Below are 21,417 nucleotides of genomic sequence, written 5' to 3'. Positions count from 1 at the left end.
ATTTTCCTGGTACGGTCGAGGAGTAACACTCAGTTCATGTGAGGAATTGTGCTTGAGAAAGTGTTCATGTGTGGCCTAAGCAAAACTAGACATAACAGGGACAAATGAAGACTGTTTGCTTTGGATTGATGAGCTGATGGATATCAGAGAGTTTTGTTCTAGTGGGCAAGATATCTATATAAAATGGGACTCTTCTTAGAAGGAGATAAGTACAGTTTTGTCTGCTTCTTTACCTTAGTCTTGAGTTTACTACACCAAATTGAACTGTCTATTAAAACTTTGAGAAGACTAAGATGAATTTATATGAATCATTAGGAAAATCCAGTAAAAAGAAATTGAGAAACAGCTTGCCATTGGCAGCATTAAGTCTTCTCTTAGTGCTATGCTTGATCTTGTACAAGAAGAAGAAAGAGGCGGAGAATAAGAATCAACAACGTTTTAGTAAAGGTAACCCGAATGCTTTGCTACTTTGAAATTTGAAATAAGTGGCGTGAATTCGTAGTAAATGAAATTCATTCCACTTAACATCCAATTAAATTATTATTTTGATAGGAAGCTCTTAAATGTTGTATATTAATAAGAGCAAAACTGATGATCTAGATTTACCATTATTTGATTTAACCACTATCTTGGACGCTACCAACAACTTTTCTTTGAGCAACAAGCTTGGAGAGGGTGGTTTTGGAACTGTTCAAAAGGTAACGATATTAACTATTTCTCTTTCTTTTTCTCTAAACAAACTACTTTTCTTCAAAATATCATATATACTAGAACATTGACAAACTCTCGGAATGTTTAAAAGGAAACAATTTTTCGATTATAAGATATATCTCCCATTCTCCAGAAATGTCATCAAAAGTTAATTCCATTTCAAACAAGATATCGCAAAAAGTTCACACAGAAATTTTCAATCGAAAAACTAGAGAAGCTAATTGCTTGAGGATATGTAGGGTGCGCTGAAAGATGGACAAGAAATAGCAGTAAAGAGACTCTCAAGATACTTAGCACATGGACCTGATGAGTTCAAGAATGAGGTTATCTTCATTGCTAAACTCCAAGCATCGGAATCTTCTGAAGCTTCTTGGTTGTTGTATCCAAGCAGAAGAAAAGATGTTGGTTTATGAGTAGATGCCAAATAATAGTTTTGATTGGTTCCTTTTTGGGTGGTTCTTACTTCTTTCAACTCTTGATACATTTGATTCTCTATAGTAATAGTTCAATCAGCTGCAGATGAATTCAGTAATCACTTCTCTGAACTCTTGATTTTTGCACATACAGATAGGAGATCATTGCTTGATTGGCCCAAGTGCTTCCATAATATTAATGGAATTGCTCAGGGACTTCTCTATTTTCATCAAGACTCAAGATTGCGGATAATCCACAGAGATATTAAACCTAGCAATGTTCTGCTAGAAGTTGATATGAACCCGAAGATATCTGACTTTGGCATGGCAAGAAGTTTCGGAGGAAAAGAGACTGGAGCCATAACAACAAGAGTGGTTTGAACATACTAAAGATCTTTAAACCAAAGAGCTACTTGCACTGTAGTAAAATGATAATTTTCTTTGTTTGTGATTATACTTAATTTCTTTGTTTGACATTATCCTACAGCGGCTACATGTCTCCGGAGTATGCAGAAGAAGAAAAATTCTCAGTGAAATCAGATGTCTTTAGCTTTGGAGTTGTAATTCTGGAGATTTTAAGCGGGACAAAAAATAGAGGGTTCATTCATCCAGACCATCACCATAATCATCTAGGACATGTAGGAAGGCATCATATATATATCCTATCTTATAGTGTAAAAATCATGTAAGTTAAAATTCTGGCTAGAATCTAACTGAATGATATGAAACATATTCAGGTGTAGGTCCAGTTCAAAGAAGGAAGGGTTGTGGAAGTAAGAAATACACATCTAATTGGGTTATGCGACCTATGTGAAGTGCAAGGATCAGTCCATGTAGTTCTATTGTGTGTGCACCAGTGTCCAGAAGATAGGCCTAGCATGTCATCTATTGTGCTGATGTTTTCTAGGGACGTTCCATTGTCCTCACCTAAAGAGCCTGGTTCTTTTTACCAGCAGAAGCCGATTAGGTGAAGTTAATAATTCATCTAGCAAGCTTGGCGAACATTTTGTAAATTAATTAAGCATCACTCTATTGGATGCTTGATAGGAGAAATATATTTTCATTGTTTGCTTGCGTCACAGACTTAGAATCTCACTAATGCTCTGGGCGGCACTCGACAACTTACACGGGAATCTAATTACAGTGGTGGGACATGACAAAAGGCTTTTTTTATTTTACTCTTTACTTCATAGAGCTCAAAACAATATCCAGTTGTTCAACCAAATAACTTAAGTGAATTTGTCAAATGTATAAGTGTTTTCTCAGTCTAATTCTTCATAACCTATATTGCCCTCACTCCTCAGATAGTGAAATGTGTTGAGAAAATTTGTCGTAAATGTGTTGGGAAAACGCAGACAAGCACAAAAATATATATGGTAAAAGTAATGGAAATAAAATGGGTAAATATTGACATCAATAATTTAATGTTGGAACACTTCTAAGCAAGGGAAAAAACCACGGGCCAAGAGGAGTGATACGCTCAAATTACACTTCCCTATAGAAGTATAAGTGGTCATATCAAGTAAAAAAAGACAACTATTAGGTTAGGGTCGATCCCACGAGGAAAATGATTTTAACTTTAATGTACGATTACCTCTATTTAGTCAAGTCCTTTACAGAAACTAGTAATTAAAGGGGGGGGGGGAGTTGTGAAACAAAAGTGTTGCAATGTTGTAAAATCTAACAAGTCGCAAGAGTGAATTATTTGTATTTATCAAGTTTTGAGAGAAACTAGGGTGTAAGTTTTCCCCATAGGTTCATAACGCCATAATCCCCGCTTATAACAATTCTTTTCTAAGGTTTTGCATGCAAAGTGATAAGTTATGTATCTCTAAATCCATGGTTCGACATTTAGATAATTTTACCCAGTACATTTGTCCGGCTATGTGTGTCTAAGTTACTAACCCTTACCTTTACTCCATATTAAGCATCATATTCGATGTTTGGCTTAGTTATTACTTTGCACCAATAGTAACTAGCCTATTAGATAGCATCCACTAAATCTATGTCGATAATTCTTTTCCTATTAACTACCCCATTTGGTCAAGCAAATACCAATAAGGCAAATTATAACGCGTGCACTCGTTCAAAAGATTTCTAGATGAAAGAATTATCGATGCATGCAATAACCTAGTTGAGAATTGTTAATTAGCTAGGCTTATTTTTTTAATTACCCATGGTTCCCACAACCCTAGTTGTGGATTTAGTTACCCATGCTTAGAAGAACACAATTCATATTTGTTGAATAATAAATCATGAACTTACTTTGACAAGTTTGAAGAAAATCCAGAAATTATACTTGAAACAACAAAATTCACTTGAAAATCGATTCCGGAAACTTGAATTAATTGCCCAAGTTGCAAAGTCAAATATCCAAGAACAAAAGTATGAAAAATAATAAAGAATCCAACCCCAAAAAGGAGGTTTTACACCCTATTTATAAAGATATTATCCTAAAATAAAAGGAAAACAAATAAGAAAAGTTAGTCCAAAAAATGCGACTTCAATTGACGACCCCACAGACGGTCCGTCGATGGAACGACGGACTGTCGACTGCCTCCGTCGATCCAAACTTAGTTTTTTCTTCAACCTTCACTTTTGCATCTTCTCTGATCCAATCGACGGACCAACAACACGGTCCGTCGATTCATTTATGGGTCGTCGATGTTTCTCGTCGTTCCATACTTAACTTTTATTCAACACCTCTCTGATCCGATTGACGTTTTGCCAGGACAGTCCGTCGATAAGTCCACAGACCGTTGATCCTTACGTAGTCCCACACTTAGTCAGACTTCCCCAAGTTGCTTCCAGATGCTTGAACCTTTAATCGACGGTCACCACCTACGGTCCGTCGATGGTTTCGTGGGTCACTTTTGCAGTAATTTCTGCACAACCTTCTGCATTTCCATTTTGGACAAATTTCCTGAAAAACACAAATAAAAACACATTAAAATAACTACAAAAAGGTCCTAGACACACATTAAACTTAAGAAAAAGGCATTGAAAGTACCATGAAACCACGGTACATCAAGAAGCAACTGATATCACTATAGTGTGAAATTTTACACTGTGTAGTCACGAATACAATATTCAAAGTGACTACTACACACTCAAAAGGAAAAACACTCTTTTGGTTTCCTTCTTACTAAAATATGGCTCACACTCTATTTTTCTTCACAAATTATTTTTCTTCTATAGTCTTTGGAATACCTCACTTTGCTCTTAAAATGGTTTTTCTTTTATTTTGCACATGGTGTATTTTACAAATGAGCTAATGAGATCCTTTTATAGAAGAAATTTGCAACTGAAAATTTTACCACCAATTATAATATGTCAAAGTTGTGCCACTAAAAGTTTTTAAATGTTGTGTTTCTCAACATTTGCTGCCACTGCAATTTGCCAACCATTGGCATGCAATTGTTGAAGTCAATAGTGGAACAATGGATTGGACCCCAAAAATATGCCCCTCCAGTCTGATTCACTGGAACTTGTCTTTCGGAATCGTCTTGGTCAACATATCTGCAGGATTTTCACTTGTGTAAATCTTTTTGATGTGAAATGACTCTCCACTTTCTCACGAATCCAATAATATACGACGTTGATGTGTTTTGTTCTTGCATGGTACATGGAGTTCTTGCTCCAGTCTATTGCACTCTAGCTGTCATAATAGACAATATACTCCATCTTATTCAAACCAAGCTCTTGAAGAAATTGCTTGAGCCATAGCATCTCCTTCCTTACTTCAGTAGTCGCACTTTACTCACCTTCAATTGTAGACAGTGCAACACACTTCTGCAACTTTGATTGCCATGATATAGCTCCCCTTGAAAATATAAACAAATATCCAGAAGTGGATTTTCTGTTATCAAGGTCACCTGCCATATCAGCATCTGTATAGCCTTTCAAGATTGGATTTGATGATCCAAACCATAAGAATTCATTTGAGCTTCCTCAAAGATACCTAAGTATCCATTTCACAGTTTGTCAATGCTTTTTTCCCAAAATTTTGAAAATTTGTTGACAACACTGACTGCGTGAGCAATATCAGGTCTAGTACATACCTTTCAGACTTTCGATGACAGAGGAATGTGGAACTTTGGCCATGCTCTCTTTTTCCTCCCTAGTTGTACGACACATTTTCTTTCTCAACTTTATATGACAAACTGTGGTGACAGGCTTAGCATTCTTCATATTGAAGTGCTCTAGTACACGTTCAATGCATTTTTTTGTGACTAATAAATCTTCATTTCATGTCTAAGACGAGTAATTCTCATGCCCAAAGTTTGTTTGTCATGACCCATGTCTTCATAGAAAAAGACTTACACAACTCTTTTTTCAGCTCGTCAATCTTGGAAATATTCTTGCCCACAATAAACATATCATCCAGATATAGCTAAAAGATGATACAATCATGGTCAGAAAATTTTTGTACAAATACACAATAATATGGTGATGTCTTCTTATAGTCATGCTCCCCCATAACAGATTCAAACTTCTTGTACCATTGTCTAGGAGCTTGTTTTAGGCCATAGAGACTCGTTTTGAGTTCTGCACACAAATTTTCTTTACCTTCTACTTTGAAGCGCTCAGGTTGTTCCATATAATACTCTTCTGCTAGGTCACCGTGAAGGAAAGTCATGTTCACATCCATCTGCTCAATCTCTAAATTAAGACTAGCCGCCAAACCTAAAATTATGCGAATCGAGGACATTTTCACAACTGGAGAAAATATTTCGTCAAAGTCAATACCCTTATTTTGACCAAATCTTTTAACAACTAATCTAGCTTTGTACTTGGGCTTCAAGTTGTGTTCTTCAACTTTAACTTTGAACACCCACTTGTTCTTCAAAACCTCTCATGCCCTTAGACAATTTTACCAACTCATAAGTGTGGTTCTCATGCAGAGACTTCATCTCATCTTGCATGTCTTCAATCCATTGATCATTGTCCTCATCTTTCATGGCCTCCTCATAACATTGAGGTTCTTCCCCCTCAGTTAGAAACACATACTCCCATTTGGTGAAGAACGAGAGAAAGGAAACCACTGTCTTATGGACCTCCTAAGAAAAACGTTTGATTCATCCACAACTTCATGAGCAGGAGGATCGTTAATAACAATATCATTGTTATTATCAAGATGAACATGTTGATCCGATTCATGATTATGGGCATTACCATGATCATCAAGACCAAAAACATCATGCATACTTGTGTGAGGAACTTCATCATGATGAACTAACAACCTAAACATAAGATTCTACCTTCTCAGCTTTTTCAATATCTTTAGTTGTGTGATTCTCCGTGAAAATAATATCACGGTTTCTTATAAGTTTATTTTCAATTGGATAATATAGACTGTAACCAAATTCATCAAGGCCTTATCCAATAAAGATGCATTGCCTTGTCTTGACATCTAACTTCGATCTCTCAACTTTCGGCACATGTACAAAAGTTTTTCAACCAAATACTCTCAAATGTTCATAGTAAACATCCTTTCCATACCGAACTCTATTTGGTACATCACTTTGCAAAGTAACAACAGAAGATAAAATTATAACATGTGCATCGGTCAATACAACCTCACCTCAAAATGAGTTTGGCAACTTTGCTTCAGAAGCAAACTTCTAACTCTTTCCATCAAGGTCTTGTTCATCCTCTCAGCAAAACCATTAAGCTTAGGATTCTTGAGAGGAGTCTTATGGTGTCTAATACCTTGATGTTTGCAGTATTGTCAAATGGTCCACAATATTCACAACCATTATCAGTCGAATACATTGATGTTTCTTTCTAGTTTCTCTTTCAACTGAAGCCTGAAACTGCTTGAAGACACCTAACACTTGATCTTTAGTGTTCAAGATATAAACCCAAAGTTTTCTTGAGCATTCATCGATAAAACTTCCAAAGTAGAGTGCACCACCCACTATCCTTATATTCATTGTACCACATAAATTAGAGTGCACCAACTCAAGCAACTCTGTCTTCTCGAAGGGGGTGGGACTTAAAGGAAACTCTATTTTCTTTAATAGCCAAGAAATGTTCACACTTTTCTAATTTAGCCTTTTGGAAATTCGACAATAATTTCTTCTTGGGTAGAACATTAAATTCTTTCTTGTTTATATGGATAAGCGTCTTATGCCATAACATTTAAGAGTTATCGCTCTCAACCGCATTCACCATATCAACACAAGAAGATGTCATAGTCTAGTATAGACCACGAAGTTTGCTACCACGATCCTGTCATGACTGGGAAGCACCCCTTAGACGTAATCGGCGTCATCGTCCTTGAAGAGGACTTAGACTATCCTTTAGCATTCATCATTACATACCATAGGCCAAAAATTCAGAAAATTAAAACTTTTACATAGTGAGGTATACATAGACCTCTCATATATCATATATGAAGTTCACATAGACTCCTTATATATGAAGTTCACATAGACTCCTTACTTAGTGAAGCTTCCATAGTCTTCTTGTTTAGATAACATAACCAATACATAAGATATAGTCTAATAACATTGTCTCACATTAAACAATCTAAAGAATACAATACTTGGACATAGTCATTACAAATTCCATATGACATTTTAGGCTTACATCAACTATCTTAGATGAAAAAGGAATGAAATAGTTTTCTTTAGACAATACAACTTCACAACTAGAATAGAGAAATGGTAACATCCCCGAACATTGAGGACCTACCAATACTTGGAGAGAGAATGTCCAAGTCTTCTTGCAAAGTGGCCTCTTATAACTTTTACGACCCGAACTAACACATTTGTAGAAAACATAGGGAATATGGGTTAGTACACAACTTGTACTAAGTATGGAAACAATGCACAAAATACATTTGAAAACATGCATGAAAAGGACCATTTCATTAGAAAATGTGCTAAGTCATTTGGAAAGCCTTTATGCACATACAAGCCAATAAGCATCATCTCACTAAAGACTAGTTCATATCCAACACAAGACCAACATAATCATAAAGCCATATCAACATGAATAGCATCATCATAAGATCAATTCAAAATGAACAGCTTCAACATGAATTCACAACTACAATCCATGTACTAGAGTTCACTATATCAACATACAAGACCCTTACCAGCAATCGCATCCCAAGCTTACTAGTGCAATGCTCATTTGAAGCCCTATAAACCCAAATAATAAAGTACACAAGATAAGAGATCATGAGTAATGCCTCTTGATATAATACAACATCATGAGTAACCATTCACATATATAGAAACTTGGACCAGTATCATGTTCATCAACGTAACGAACATAATGCAAGAGTAACATCATATATAACCAACATGTATACATTTCATGATATCATAAGTCCATAGGAACATAAGAACAACCTTTTAGGACTTCCCTCAAGGATAACTTGTTCAATGTATAGGTAGAGTCTCATACCACTATCCAAACTAAGAAGAACCTATTAAGTCAACCTAGTTGGTTTTCAAATTTATTACATCATTTAATTTTCGGGAATAACCGCCTTAACCGATAATAGACCATGTGAGCTAAACATGGAATACGGTGTCATAAAACCCTACACCGAAAGGTTCTCTACTTGCCAAGGTAGAACTATAACATGAACATAGTATTCTAGGTAGATCACTAGCTAGTATTCCTTTGAGGGCAACATATCAAGAAATAGGAGATATACTAGAGACCCTATTTATGCAGATTGTATTGTAATCTCCATCTCATGAGTACAATAGTGAACCTACCTTCCCACGTTGGGAAGGGACACATCTCATATCTAGTTCGCTTGGTGCTAAGCTAAAGTCTCTTTTTGAAATGTCTTTAAGACTCTCTTAAGCATCATATATTAGTATAAGACATTGGAGACTAACCCCTTGTATATCATTTCATTAGCTCATTAGATACTGCATGAGAATTTTCTTTCATAGCAACCTTTCATGTGTGAGATCAACATATCGTAGTCATATCAAAGTAAGGCACACAAGTGATTCACATCCCACCTTGTATCATCATCCTCTTAACATGATCTCACTATTCACATAGTCAAGACATTTAGTCACATTGATCATATCATCATCATCTTAATCTAATCACATATAGTACTACAATTAAATACCATTATCAAGTATAAGCCATCATCATTAATGTAAAGGATTTAAGATCATAAAGTTTTACCACATAGCCTTCATAAGCCTCCTTCAAGATATTACCATGAATCAAACCTCATTGATCCGTCAATTCACTTAACAACATCATATAATAGTAATTCAATACAAGAACTAGGTCAACTATATCAAAATAATCAAATCAACCTCAATTCATTACCTAGGGTTGGGGAAAAAGGGTTCAATCATGGATTCTTTCATAGAAACGGGTCAAAGACTAAGAACCATAAAAATTAACCCATAAACAATCATAATCTATCAATAATAATCAAAGGAAACCAACATCAAATCAATTTAAAAGGTAAATTATGAAATTGGAATGAAACCCATGTTTTGACATCTTTTGGAAACCAATTTTTGAAGAGCCTCTTGGGGAAAGAGATCCCAAGAGTGAATAGCTTCCAAGCCTTAGGATTACTTGCAGATTGATGGAGAAAATATGAAGTATTGAATCCCTAGTTCACCTTGAAGCTTGGTCTTTAATGGGGTGTTGAATAGAGAGAGAAAGAAAAGAGAAGTTGGAGAGAATTGGGTTTGGCAAATATGTGGTGTTAGGTTTGTTAAATGAGGTCTAAGTCATATATAGTACCTCAAATGACGTAATTAACCACCCCTTAATCTTAATTAATTATTTAAGCACCTAAATAACTAATCCACAACTTAGAAATTTAGGTCGTGAAACAAACCCCCAAACCACAATTCCATGACTCTACGCCCCATAGACACAACGTTAGCCTGTACTAGAAACCATCAATTGTGTTAGACACTAGTCTTTAGGAACAGCTTAGAAAATTTACTAAGTTTCAACCTACGAAGCCATCGACGGCTCGTCGCTTGGCTCGTAGATGCACACTGTCAACTTGATGGATCATCGCTTGGAGATTTTTACCTAGACGTTTCAACCCTAAACACACTCTTCTATATGTTTATCACATTTTTACCAATTTTCATTAAATTCTAAGTCTTAGAATCTGATAAAACATGCCAAGTCACCCTAGCACATATTTCACGATTCTCTGGACGTCATGGACGTTTCGTGATGTCTGTAACACTTCCTAACTAGTTTCAATACACTTAATTAGGCTTAGAAACAATGTTTTATGTCTTGGTTCATCATGTGAGGCTCTAGTAAAATTCATGGGCTTTTGGAGTGTTACATTATCCCCCCCCCCTTAGGAACACGCGTTCCCGAATGACACTAAAATCTTTTTGTAGGGAAAGGATAGACTCAATACTAGCAGCCCAACCAATAACATATGATCAACATGAGTTACAAATCAAAGTAGCAATTCACAACTCCGTTCAACACATAAACATGACATTACACATAACAACATAAATTACATATCTCAATACATTAGAGCTCAACTTTTCATAACACAAAATCAGGAACTTCATTCTGAAAATCAACATGCGCTCAAAATGACACCAAAGAGTTACCATGCTATTCTTCTTAAGACAACATCAAAAGACCTAAATATCAAGAAGACAAGAACGTAAATTTCACATTAGTGCAAGTTAACACAAAAAGCCTTTTTTCATGAAAACTCATTTCAGCATAAACCTTTACCAAAATATGCACATACTTAGTGAATAAGTAAAATTCATATTTATTTATTATTTTCATAATTAGTAGGAACCGCTAACCTTAACTAGGAAATAGATGAGAATTACAGGACTTCATATCGGCCTAGGCCTCCCAGGTTGCTCCCTCAACTAGATGGTTTCTCCATAGAACTTTTACGGAGACCACCTCCTTGTTCCTAAACTTCTTAAGTTGGCAATCTAGAATTTCCACAGGAACCTCTTCATAAGAAAGGTTCGCATTCACATCCAAACCTTTAATAGGGATAATAGAAAACAGGTCACCTAAACACTTTTTTAGCATAGAAACATGAAAAACTGGATGAACCGAAGCTATTTCACTAGGTAGCCTAAACTCATATGCAACTTTTCTGACCTGATGCAGTATCTCATAGGGACCCACATTCAGGGGACATAGTTTCCCCTTTTTACTGAATCTTATCACTTCATAGGTGAAATCTTCAATTACACCTAATCACCAACTTCAAATGCAAGGGCTCTTCTTCTATTGTTGTCATAATACTTATGCAGAATATAGGTTTTTTTAAATATATCCCTTACCAATTGAACTTTCTCAATAGTCTCAGAGACTACCTCAGGCCCAAGGAGTAAATACTTACCAACCTCAAACCACTCAACCAGAGATCTACATCTTCTACTATAGAGTGCTTCAGATGGTGCCATAGAAATACTCAAATGGTAGCTATTATTATAAGAGAACTCAATCAACGGCAAGTGATCGTCCCAACTTCCCTTGAAGTCAATAACACAAGCTCTTCGCATATCTTCTAGAGTTTGAATGGTATGTTCTGCTTGGCCATCCATTTGAGGATGAAAAGTGGTGCTAAACTTCAGTTCAGAACCCTACCCTTTTTAAAGGACCTCCAAAAACGAGAAGTGAATTGAGCACCTCTATCCGATATGATGGACAATGGGATCCCATGACGACTCACAACCTCATTAATGTGGATTCTAGCATAATCCTCCACCGAATAAGTAACTTAACAGGGATAAAGTGAGCGGATTTTGTCAATCGATCCACAACAACCCATATTGAGTAACTTTTGCTTCGTGTCTGAGGCAAACCCACTACGACGTCCATATTAATATTTTCTCACATTCAAGAGGGAACTTGCATTTCTTGAAGTAAACCACCATAATTTTTATGCTCGGCCTTAACTTGTTGGAAATTTGGACAACTAGCAACAAATTCCTCTATGTCCCTCTTCAAACCATCATACCAATAGACCTCTTGAAGTTCACGATACATTTTGGTGGAACCCGGAGGAATAGAATATCGGGAACCATGATCTTTTTCCAAGATATGGTTCCTCAAATCATCAACATCCGATATACATAACCTACCTTGGTACCTAAAACACCATCCCCCCTAGGGAGAATGACTCATTAAGCTTACCAAGAACCGATTCCTTCAACTCCATCAGTAATGGATCAAGGTGTTTCTTATAATTCACCTCAACCACTAGAGACGATTAAGATTTATGATGTTATAAGGTACTGACTAAGTCTATAATATGGTGTTGATGCAGTGTCTAAAGTATAAGGTGCATTGGAAGTCAAACATCAAGGGATGACCAAGACGTTCGACGACTAAGTCACCTATGTGCCTCATATGTGGTTCTATGTGTTTATGTGTGATTCATGAGGTTTTAAGGTCCTTAAATGTGTTATTATATCATATATAGGCAGTATCAAATTTTGTGATGTTTGGAGGTCAAATGTCCAAGAACGTCCATGACATTCGAAAGGTTTGCCTTGAAACGACCTTGTGTGTCTAGGCATGTTTCATCGAGTTTTACATGTTCCTTTTGGATTAACTTCATGTGGGAGGTGATAAACTCATAGAATATCATGTTTGGTTTGGAAAAGTTTAGACAAACATCCCCAAGGACCGACCAATGGTCCTTGAGGAAGGACCCATGTTGATGACCAAAACTGCCCAAGGAAGTCCACCTACAGATGGCAATCACCGGCCAGTGGCCTGGTCGATGCCCCGTAGGTGGTGGAAGTCGATTGGTACTTATATTTGGGAGCTAATATACATATTCCAGGTCTCTGAATCCATCGGCGAAGGCCAGGACATCCCGTGCATGGACCTACGCCCCGTCGATGGGCAACCATCGATGGTGGTCTGCGTTCCTGCACAGGTCATAGTTAAGTCAGGGGTGATGTTGTAATTTCTTACCAATTCCAAATAATAGTATTGGCGGTAAATTATGGGTCTTTGGGTATTTTAAATTTGTTTATAAGTCTTAAACACATTGAAGATTGTATTCTTCTAAATCAAAACCCCAAAATCCCTTAAGAATTCCTAAAGACTCTATCGAAGTCCAAAGTCAAGGAAGAGCTTGGTGTGACAAATTGAGTGGAGATTATTCATAAAAGTGAAGAATTATCATCATTGAGGTATGACTTTTTATCCTTGAAACTCGTTTCATCAAGGATCCCCAGTTCTCAAGATGTTTCTAAAGTTTTCAAAGTTGAATTGTCCAATTTCATGATTCTATGATGGGTTCTTGCATTAATGGTTTCTAATCATTGAATAATGATTTGATTGAAATTGTATTGATGATTTTAACCTAAATTACCTATGAACCCATGAATTAGATGAACCCTAGTTTTTGACTAAGTTATTGGTTACTTGATATTGATCTAATGTTGATGAATTCTTATGTAGTTTTTTGTGGGATGTTCATTGATGTAATAATTGTAGTAAATTGATATCTAGTTTGTGTTAGATTGATGAATTTACATTTAATTGACCTATTTCATTGATTTCTATAACTTTTATGTTGAATTGATATTCATGTCCATTGGTAAGGGTCTTATGTTATTGAATTGGATGATTTAGCATTGAATTGAGGTATTGATGATGGAGTTGGAGTATGCTGACCTATTTCATTTATTTTTTTATTATTTATACTTTAATTCTATTGTTATTGGTATGGTCTACTTATGGTGGTGGTGTTATGTGTTTTACTTGCATTTGATGTGGCCTTGTCGGCGTTACTTTCTGCAATATGATGATCATGGCCTTGTCTGAACTACTTTAAGTAATGTGTCTATTTGTGTAGTTGATTATATATGAGTCCATGATGGTTATATTGATAATGTGTTAGTAATGTATAGGGTGACATAAAGATAGTAAGGGTCATCCTAATTGCTTTAAAGAATGATATGCTATATGTGATAAGGTAAAAGAATGTAGTGTCTTTTTTGGTAGACTTGTGTCCCTTGATTATGTATGAATTTTATTATATTTTGATATGCATTGACTAGGTAGCCTTTGATCACCCTTTTCATGTATGAATGAAAGATATGCGAGACATTAGAGGATGTTTGAAGGTCATGTATGTGGTAAAGGTTATGTTATGAATGTTGAAGTTGAGAGTCGTAATAGTATCCTTCAAGTAAAAGAATGATAAAGGTTAATTGGATGGACGGTATCATTATAATCCTTAGGAAAGTCATAATGAGCTATCTTAGTCACCATTTGAAGGTATCCCTAGTGGACCTCTTTGGTAGGGTGAATGTGATTGGGTTATGAACTAGATAAGGAACCTCTTCATGTGATCCTTTAATGTCAATTACTTTATGAGAACCAAGTCTAGAACTGAGTGATTATGTTTAGGGATGTGTATCTACTTGAGAATGGGACTAGAGTACAATGTACCTCTACTTGAAAATGAGACTAGAGTGCATAAAGGCCCTTCATATTCCATAACCATGTGCCTACATGGTATGTTTCCTAGTTCTACCCTTGAAAAGTAGAACACCCTCATCGGAGTAGGTTAGAACTCCGCATTCCATGTCTAGATATCATGGTCTATGTCGATTATTGCCTCTTCTCATCATAGGGGATACTTACTAGTACTAGAGAAGTTCTATGAGGTTTAGGTGGTGGTATGGGACGCTATCTAGACATTTCACAATAGGCTTTGAAGGTATTAGTTAGAGTCCTAGGTCTTGTCCAAGACTATTAATTAAATGTCCTTTATGTGTTGAATTTCTCCTAAATGAACTAATCAATGTAATGACTTGAGTTAAGTATGAAAGTACGTTAATGGAATAAGTACTTATCTATAGTAGTTCAGGGTTGTCTATTTAAGGTGTGTAGGGGGCATAGGAATGGTACTTCATATCTTACCTAGATGAGTTTTAAGAATGACTCTAGTTAGGGAAGTTGATGATTATATGAACATGATCCAAACATAGGAAGTCTTTATGATTAGTTAGGTAGTCTTGAAGAGGTCAATCATGGACGTTATCTTCTTAGCTACTCAAGTAAGTATTTTTATAGCATTTGATAAGGAAATGTCATATTATCTATGTGTTGGTACTTTGATGTCTTGTAGATGTGTATGTGTCTCATTATGAGTTATCTTGATTATCGTTTAGGCACATTTAGAGAGGGTGTATGGGAGGTCTCTCTTTGTGTGACTTAAGTGAATCTTAGGATAGCTTTTAGTGAGGATACTACATGCTAGAATGTATGTCTAGTGAAGTTAAGCACTTTGTTGTACAGTGAAGGGACTTCACTGTAACAGTGATTCGAGACTGGAAAGTGACTTTTTAAAATGTGATATTTGGCTTAAATGTTTCCTTATGTGTTTCTAAGTTGATAAAGGTTTTTCTTATGATCATATTATTATATTTTTAACTGAAAAGATGCACATTTTCAATAAATGTCCGTTTTCATGATTTTTATAAATAATGTCATACTTAGTACATGTTGTTGTACTAATCCATGCTTTTATCTATCTATATAGTTCTTGGTAGGTGAGTATCTTTTTGGGAAGTGAAGACTTGGATCCTAGCAACTGTTCAAGAGAAGTTGAAGTATGTCCTCAGTTGACTCGAGGGCATATATGTCCTTTATGTTTCTATTTGAAGTTTTGTAATATACTAAGTATTTCTATATTAGTATTTTGTATGGGCCGTGTCCCAAGTATTCTTGTGTCTTAAGATGATGAGATTGAGACTTAGTATTTCCTATTACTTTTATATGAGAGAGATATTAAAGACTATGTTATGTTTGTGAAAAGTTTTAATTCAAGCACTACTTTTCACTATGTTTATGCGATGAATGATATGTAATGGCTTGTACAAGACCTCAGAGAGGTCAAGTATTCCAATATCAATCCGAGATTGTGCCCTAACTTCTAGGGTGTCGTCTCGAGATGTGACAGCTAGCCTCAAGAAACTTCTTATATTCATTAGAGCCAAAGGTCTAGGCCAATTCTTACCCGCATTCGTGATTCTCGGATAGACCTCTACACCCTAACTAGAGATGATATGACCAAGAAATGCAACCAATATCAACCAAAATTTACACTTGTTATACTTAGCAAAGAGTTGGTGTTCCTTAAGGACTTGCAATACCACCCTCAACTGGCCCATATCATGTTTTCTTCGCCTAACTTGAATTTCACCTCGCCAACTTGAAGATGGACTCGCCGAAGTTGAAAATAGGACAAGCAAACTCCGCAAATAGGAGGAAGTTCGATGATGCGCCGAGTGATTCGGTGACCAAGTCTTAGCTTGTCGAATTTTCTAGTGGCACGATCAAAATGAGGTCCAAATCAACGACCTAACTACCCAAAGGGCGAGGCGCCGAGTGGAATGGGAGATCAAAGTGGGAATTCGCTCAAATTCCTCAAGCTGCACTTTTATATTCTTACTTTTTCGATCAAACTCTTCCTTTTTCAAATATTCCCTTCTTGAAGATTTGAATGTTCTTCAAGAACATTATGAATAAGATTAAGAACCAAAATAAAACCATCAACGATTTTAACTCAGAATTGTACGAAGTCTGAGATACAAGATCCCCTTGATATAGGAAGCAAACCCCAATACTTTTTATCTTCCAATTCCTTGCCAAAATCATCAGATTTCAAAACCCATTTCCTTCTTTCTTAAAGTCATGAAGAACACCATGAATAGGAAGAACATCCAATTTTCAAACCCAATGGATTTAAAATTCGTTTTCACCAAAATTTCTAAGGATATAGAGATCAAACTCCAATACCCAAGAGTACCCAATTTAACCTATATGTGAAAACCCTTTTGAAGTTCTTCAAGCTTCTTCACCGAACAATGGTGGATTCTTCAATAGAGGTCTAAACTTCACCAAATCTCATATCCAAACTCCAATAAGGTTAGGGAACATTGATCTAACCTTAGAAACATCAAACAAGACTTAAATAAACAAAATATTTTTGGAGTTTCCTTGAAAAATGTTTTTGATCTTTTTTTGTAACAAACCAAAGACTAGATTCTTAGGAACGAAACTAAGCCTTGCTTTGATATCAAATGATACAATTCTCACAAGAGAAACGATGATAGTATGCAGAAATCGAAAATACAGAAAGTAAAGGATAAATAATTAAACACACAAAGAGGAAATCAAAGGCAACCTATGGGTATATTAAACCCAAAAATCTCAATCGATTAATTCTGCAAACGCACCTAACTCTTACGATGACTTCAAGGATATCAATATCCCAAGCAATCAAAGTTTCTAACAAAAGGCAACAAAAGCTTTACCAAGCTCTCAACACTCAACATGAGTTTTCAATTTTCAATATCAAAATAGTCTACCCTAAAATGAACCCTAAGACACCTATCTATAGTGCTAAGGCTTATTACATTGATGGGACCAAAAGTGACCCGAAAAGGATAAAGGGCGAGCTAAGTGTCCTGGGTGATGCGTCGATGGTCGTTGATGCTTTTTGTGTATTCTCCACCTCTAGCTACGTCCTGGGACATTATGCGGGCTAGTTTCATCTCCCAACTCATTGGGAGTCGCACCGAAGGGTTTGACGATAGATCTTTCTCTTGACAACACGTTGTACATTTTAGGTGGTCTGGGAGTCATTAGGCAATGTGGGAAATGGTTTGGAGAGGGATCTTGCACCTTTCCTAGTCCAATAGAATTAGGCGCTATCTAGATCATCACCCAAGCCATTAGCTGATGCTCCAAAGAACTCCTGCTCACCAAAGTGCCAATGTTGGCCAGTCTCTTTCAGTCACTTGCCCAAGTGATGTTACACGCATGTGAACCTTTCTTTGCAACCAATACAAGCCAACAAATATTAATACTTGATAACAATCCTTCAACACATTCGAGTTCCCAAGCTTGGGAATGAGTAAAAAGTCTTGAAGCAATTTTTATTGCATCAAGCCCATCCGTTGATCGTACTTGCTACTCAAGGACATACTTTGATCGTACTTGATACAATTGTGCAGAACCTAGGCATATGAGGAGAAATTTTCCTCACGCACGTGTAATGGATTCCGCGCATCAGTACTCTAGAGCAGTGGTACCCGCAGGAAATGGTAATACTTGTCGAGGGCATGTACAAGGTGGGCGAGGAGGAAATCAGTGAGCTCGTGGAGGTTGGGGTTATGGTAATGGAGGCAGATGTACGGTGAAGCCAAGCAGGGAAGTCGCCCTTCATGGCTCAGTGTAATGCCTTCCGCGCAAAACCGCGGTAGAGGTGTCTGATGCAGTGATCACAGTACTATTCTTATTTATGACTTGATGCGAATGTGTTATTTTATTTGGGTTCTACTTATTCTTATGTGTACGTGTTGTTTGCCTCACAATTTTCTATGATTTGCGATATACTTGATGTCCCGATCCATGATTCTACCCTAGTTGTTAAGTCTATCATAGTCATCCATGTCTATCGTGCTTGTCCTATTTTATTTATGGGTTTTCAGACTTGTGCTTATTTGATGATTATGGACAGGTCTAAAGTTGATATAAACTTAGACATGACATGATCGTCCCCCTATTATGTTGTGCTTAATTGTAATACAAAGTATGTAACTCTATAATTTCTGAGAAGAGAAAACTTAGAGCTCGAAGGGTGTACAAGCCGAAATAAGCTAAGATCATATCCTCCATTTAGGTTAAAAAAACTGGGAGGGAAGGGTTGTTTGTCTTGTTTAGCTCATATTTAAGATGTTGAAGTTGAGTCTCCATGTATTGAGTATATTATAGTGTCAAAATTTAGAGAAGTGTTTCCTTTGGATTTGCATGGTATGCCTCCGGATAGAGATACAGATCTCTACATTTGTGTAGACCTAGTTTGTCCCATTTTCATCCATCCGTATTGCATGGCTTTGGCAAAATTAAGAGAATTTAATGTTTAAATCCAAGATCTTTTTGATAAAGGATTCATTTGTCTAATTGTTTCACCCAGGTATTCCCTTGTCTTGTTTGATAAGAAAAAGGATGGTAGTATGAGGATTTGTATAGATTACTAACAATTGAATAGGGTCGCCGTTCGAAAAAAGTACCCGTTGACTCGAATGGTTGATCAGTTTTCTCTAAGATTGATCTAAGGTCTGTTTACCATCAGTTAAAGATTAGGTCTGAGGATGTGCCCAAAATGACGTTTAGAACAAGTTATGGACACTACGAGCTTCTAGTTATGTTGTTTGTGTTGACTAATGCGCCTGCAACTTTTATGAGTTTGATGAATGGTGTGTTCAAACCATTGCTTGATTCATTTTTTATAGTCTTTATTGATGATATTTTGTTCTATTGGAAAAGTGACGGAGAGCATGCCGACCATCTTCGTATTGTTCTGGGTGTTCTTGGGTAACAAAGCTTGAATGCAAAATTTTCCAAGTGTGAATTTTTATTGATTTAGCTGAATTTTTGGGGCATGTAGTTTCAAAATAAGGGGTAATGGTAGAAATCCAAAATATAATGGTGGTTAAGAATTGGTTCGACCTAGCTTTGTGACGGAAGTTAGGAGTTTTGAGGGGCTCGCTAGCTACTATCATCGATTTGTGAAGAACTTAGCTTCTATTGCCACTCACTTGAAAAATTTGACCAAAAAAGATATACCATTTGAATGGATTGAAAATGTGAGGAGATATTTCAAAAGTTCAAGACTCTCTTGACCACAACATCTATTCTAGAACTACCAGTGGAAGGTAAAGATTTTATAGTTTATTGTGATGCTTCACATTCTGGGTAGGGTACAATATTGAGGCAGGATAAGAATGACATAGCCTATGCATCGCGGCAATTGAAGGTGCATGAGAGGAATTATCCAACGAATGATTCCGAGTTGGCAGCGTAGTATTTTCTCTTAAGATCTGGCAGCATTATCTTTATGGTGTTAAGTATAAGATGTTTACTAATTATCGTAGTTTGCAGCATGTGTTCACTCAAAAGTATATGAATTTGAGACGAAGAAGGTAGATGCATATACTTAAGAATTATGATGTCACCATCCAATACCAAGTGACCTTTAAGTCACGTCCCACCAATTCTCAATAAGATTTTGCATTCATATAGGGGCGGAAAAGTCTAGAGTTTTGAAGAGGTTTGTGAAAAACTCTAGAAGCCCCTAGATCTTTCAAGAAGGCATTGGAGAGTTCTAGAAGAAGAATTATATATTCCTAGGAAGTCTTAGAATTTCCGAGAAAGTGATGGTATTTCTAGAGAAAGGACCAAAGTGTAAATAAGTAAGGACTTGTAAAGTAACTCTTATTTACACTTTAGCCCCCTAGGAAGTAGTATAAATAAAGGGGATCTCATTTGTAAATCCATCCAAGTTGAGCAATATTCCAAGTAATATAAAATCCTTCTTCCAAACTTTTCAAGTCATTCTTTTAGAGATCTTAGTTTCAAAGGGCTTACTCTAGCTTACAAGATCGTGAAAGATCCGCACGGAGCTTTGGTATGACTCTAAGCCCGTGACAACGTGGTATCAAAGCCAGGTTTGCTAAGGGAATGGATAACAGAGGAGACGTAAATACCGTTAGCACCACCAACGTCAGGCTGGATGGTGGGGAGGAGTGGATTGCAAGTGTTGAAACGGTGAGGCGGGCCGTGGAGATATTAGGTCGGCGTTCGAACGTGGCTAATGGGAAGTTCAAAACATTTGAAGACTTCACACTCGAGAAGACCGAACCCATCCATAAAGAGTTGGAGGGACACCAGCGGGAGGTTATCAATTCCTTGGATGGTCGGCTCATGGAGCGTTAAGCATGATTAGGACCATGAAGGTCAAGATTAAAGCACTCAAGGAAGGTGTTGGAGTTGGAAAATCATCGTCATTCGACCGAGATAGGGAGGCCAAGGTCATCACACACAAGAGGTGGAGAAATTTCTATGGCACTTGGAAAATTACTTAAAGTACAACAGGCTGAAGAGCGACAAGAGTAAGATCAACACTGATGTGTTTTATCTTTCAGAGATGGCCATGCTGTGGTGGAGGCGTAAAGAGTCAGAAATAGGGAAGGGGCATTGCACAATCAAAACTTGGGAGAGATTCCAAGAGTAGATCAAGAAGGCATTCTTCCCTAACAACGTCATCTATGATGTGAAGCGCAAGTTTGGGGAGTTGAACCAAAAGGGAAGCATATGTGCAGGAGTTCACCACCCTCACGCTTCAGATTTCAAACCTCACAGATGAAGATATGTTGTTCCACTTCATAGATGGGCTACAAAATTGGGCCAGAACGGAGTTGGAACGCTAAATGGTCCAGACTATTGATGAAGC

General features: G+C 36.8%; 1 pseudogene; it reads left to right on the top strand.

The window, feature by feature from the left end:
- Positions 1 to 293: 293 nt before the first annotated feature.
- Positions 294 to 20,900, top strand: LOC107009776 (annotated as a pseudogene).
- The last annotated feature ends 517 nt before the right edge of the window (positions 20,901 to 21,417 follow it).

Source organism: Solanum pennellii, chromosome 2, assembly GCF_001406875.1.
Source record: "Solanum pennellii chromosome 2, SPENNV200".
Taxonomy (NCBI): domain Eukaryota; kingdom Viridiplantae; phylum Streptophyta; class Magnoliopsida; order Solanales; family Solanaceae; genus Solanum; species Solanum pennellii.
The sequence above is the reverse complement of the archived record's forward strand: the minus strand, read 5'-3'. Positions and strand labels throughout refer to the sequence as shown.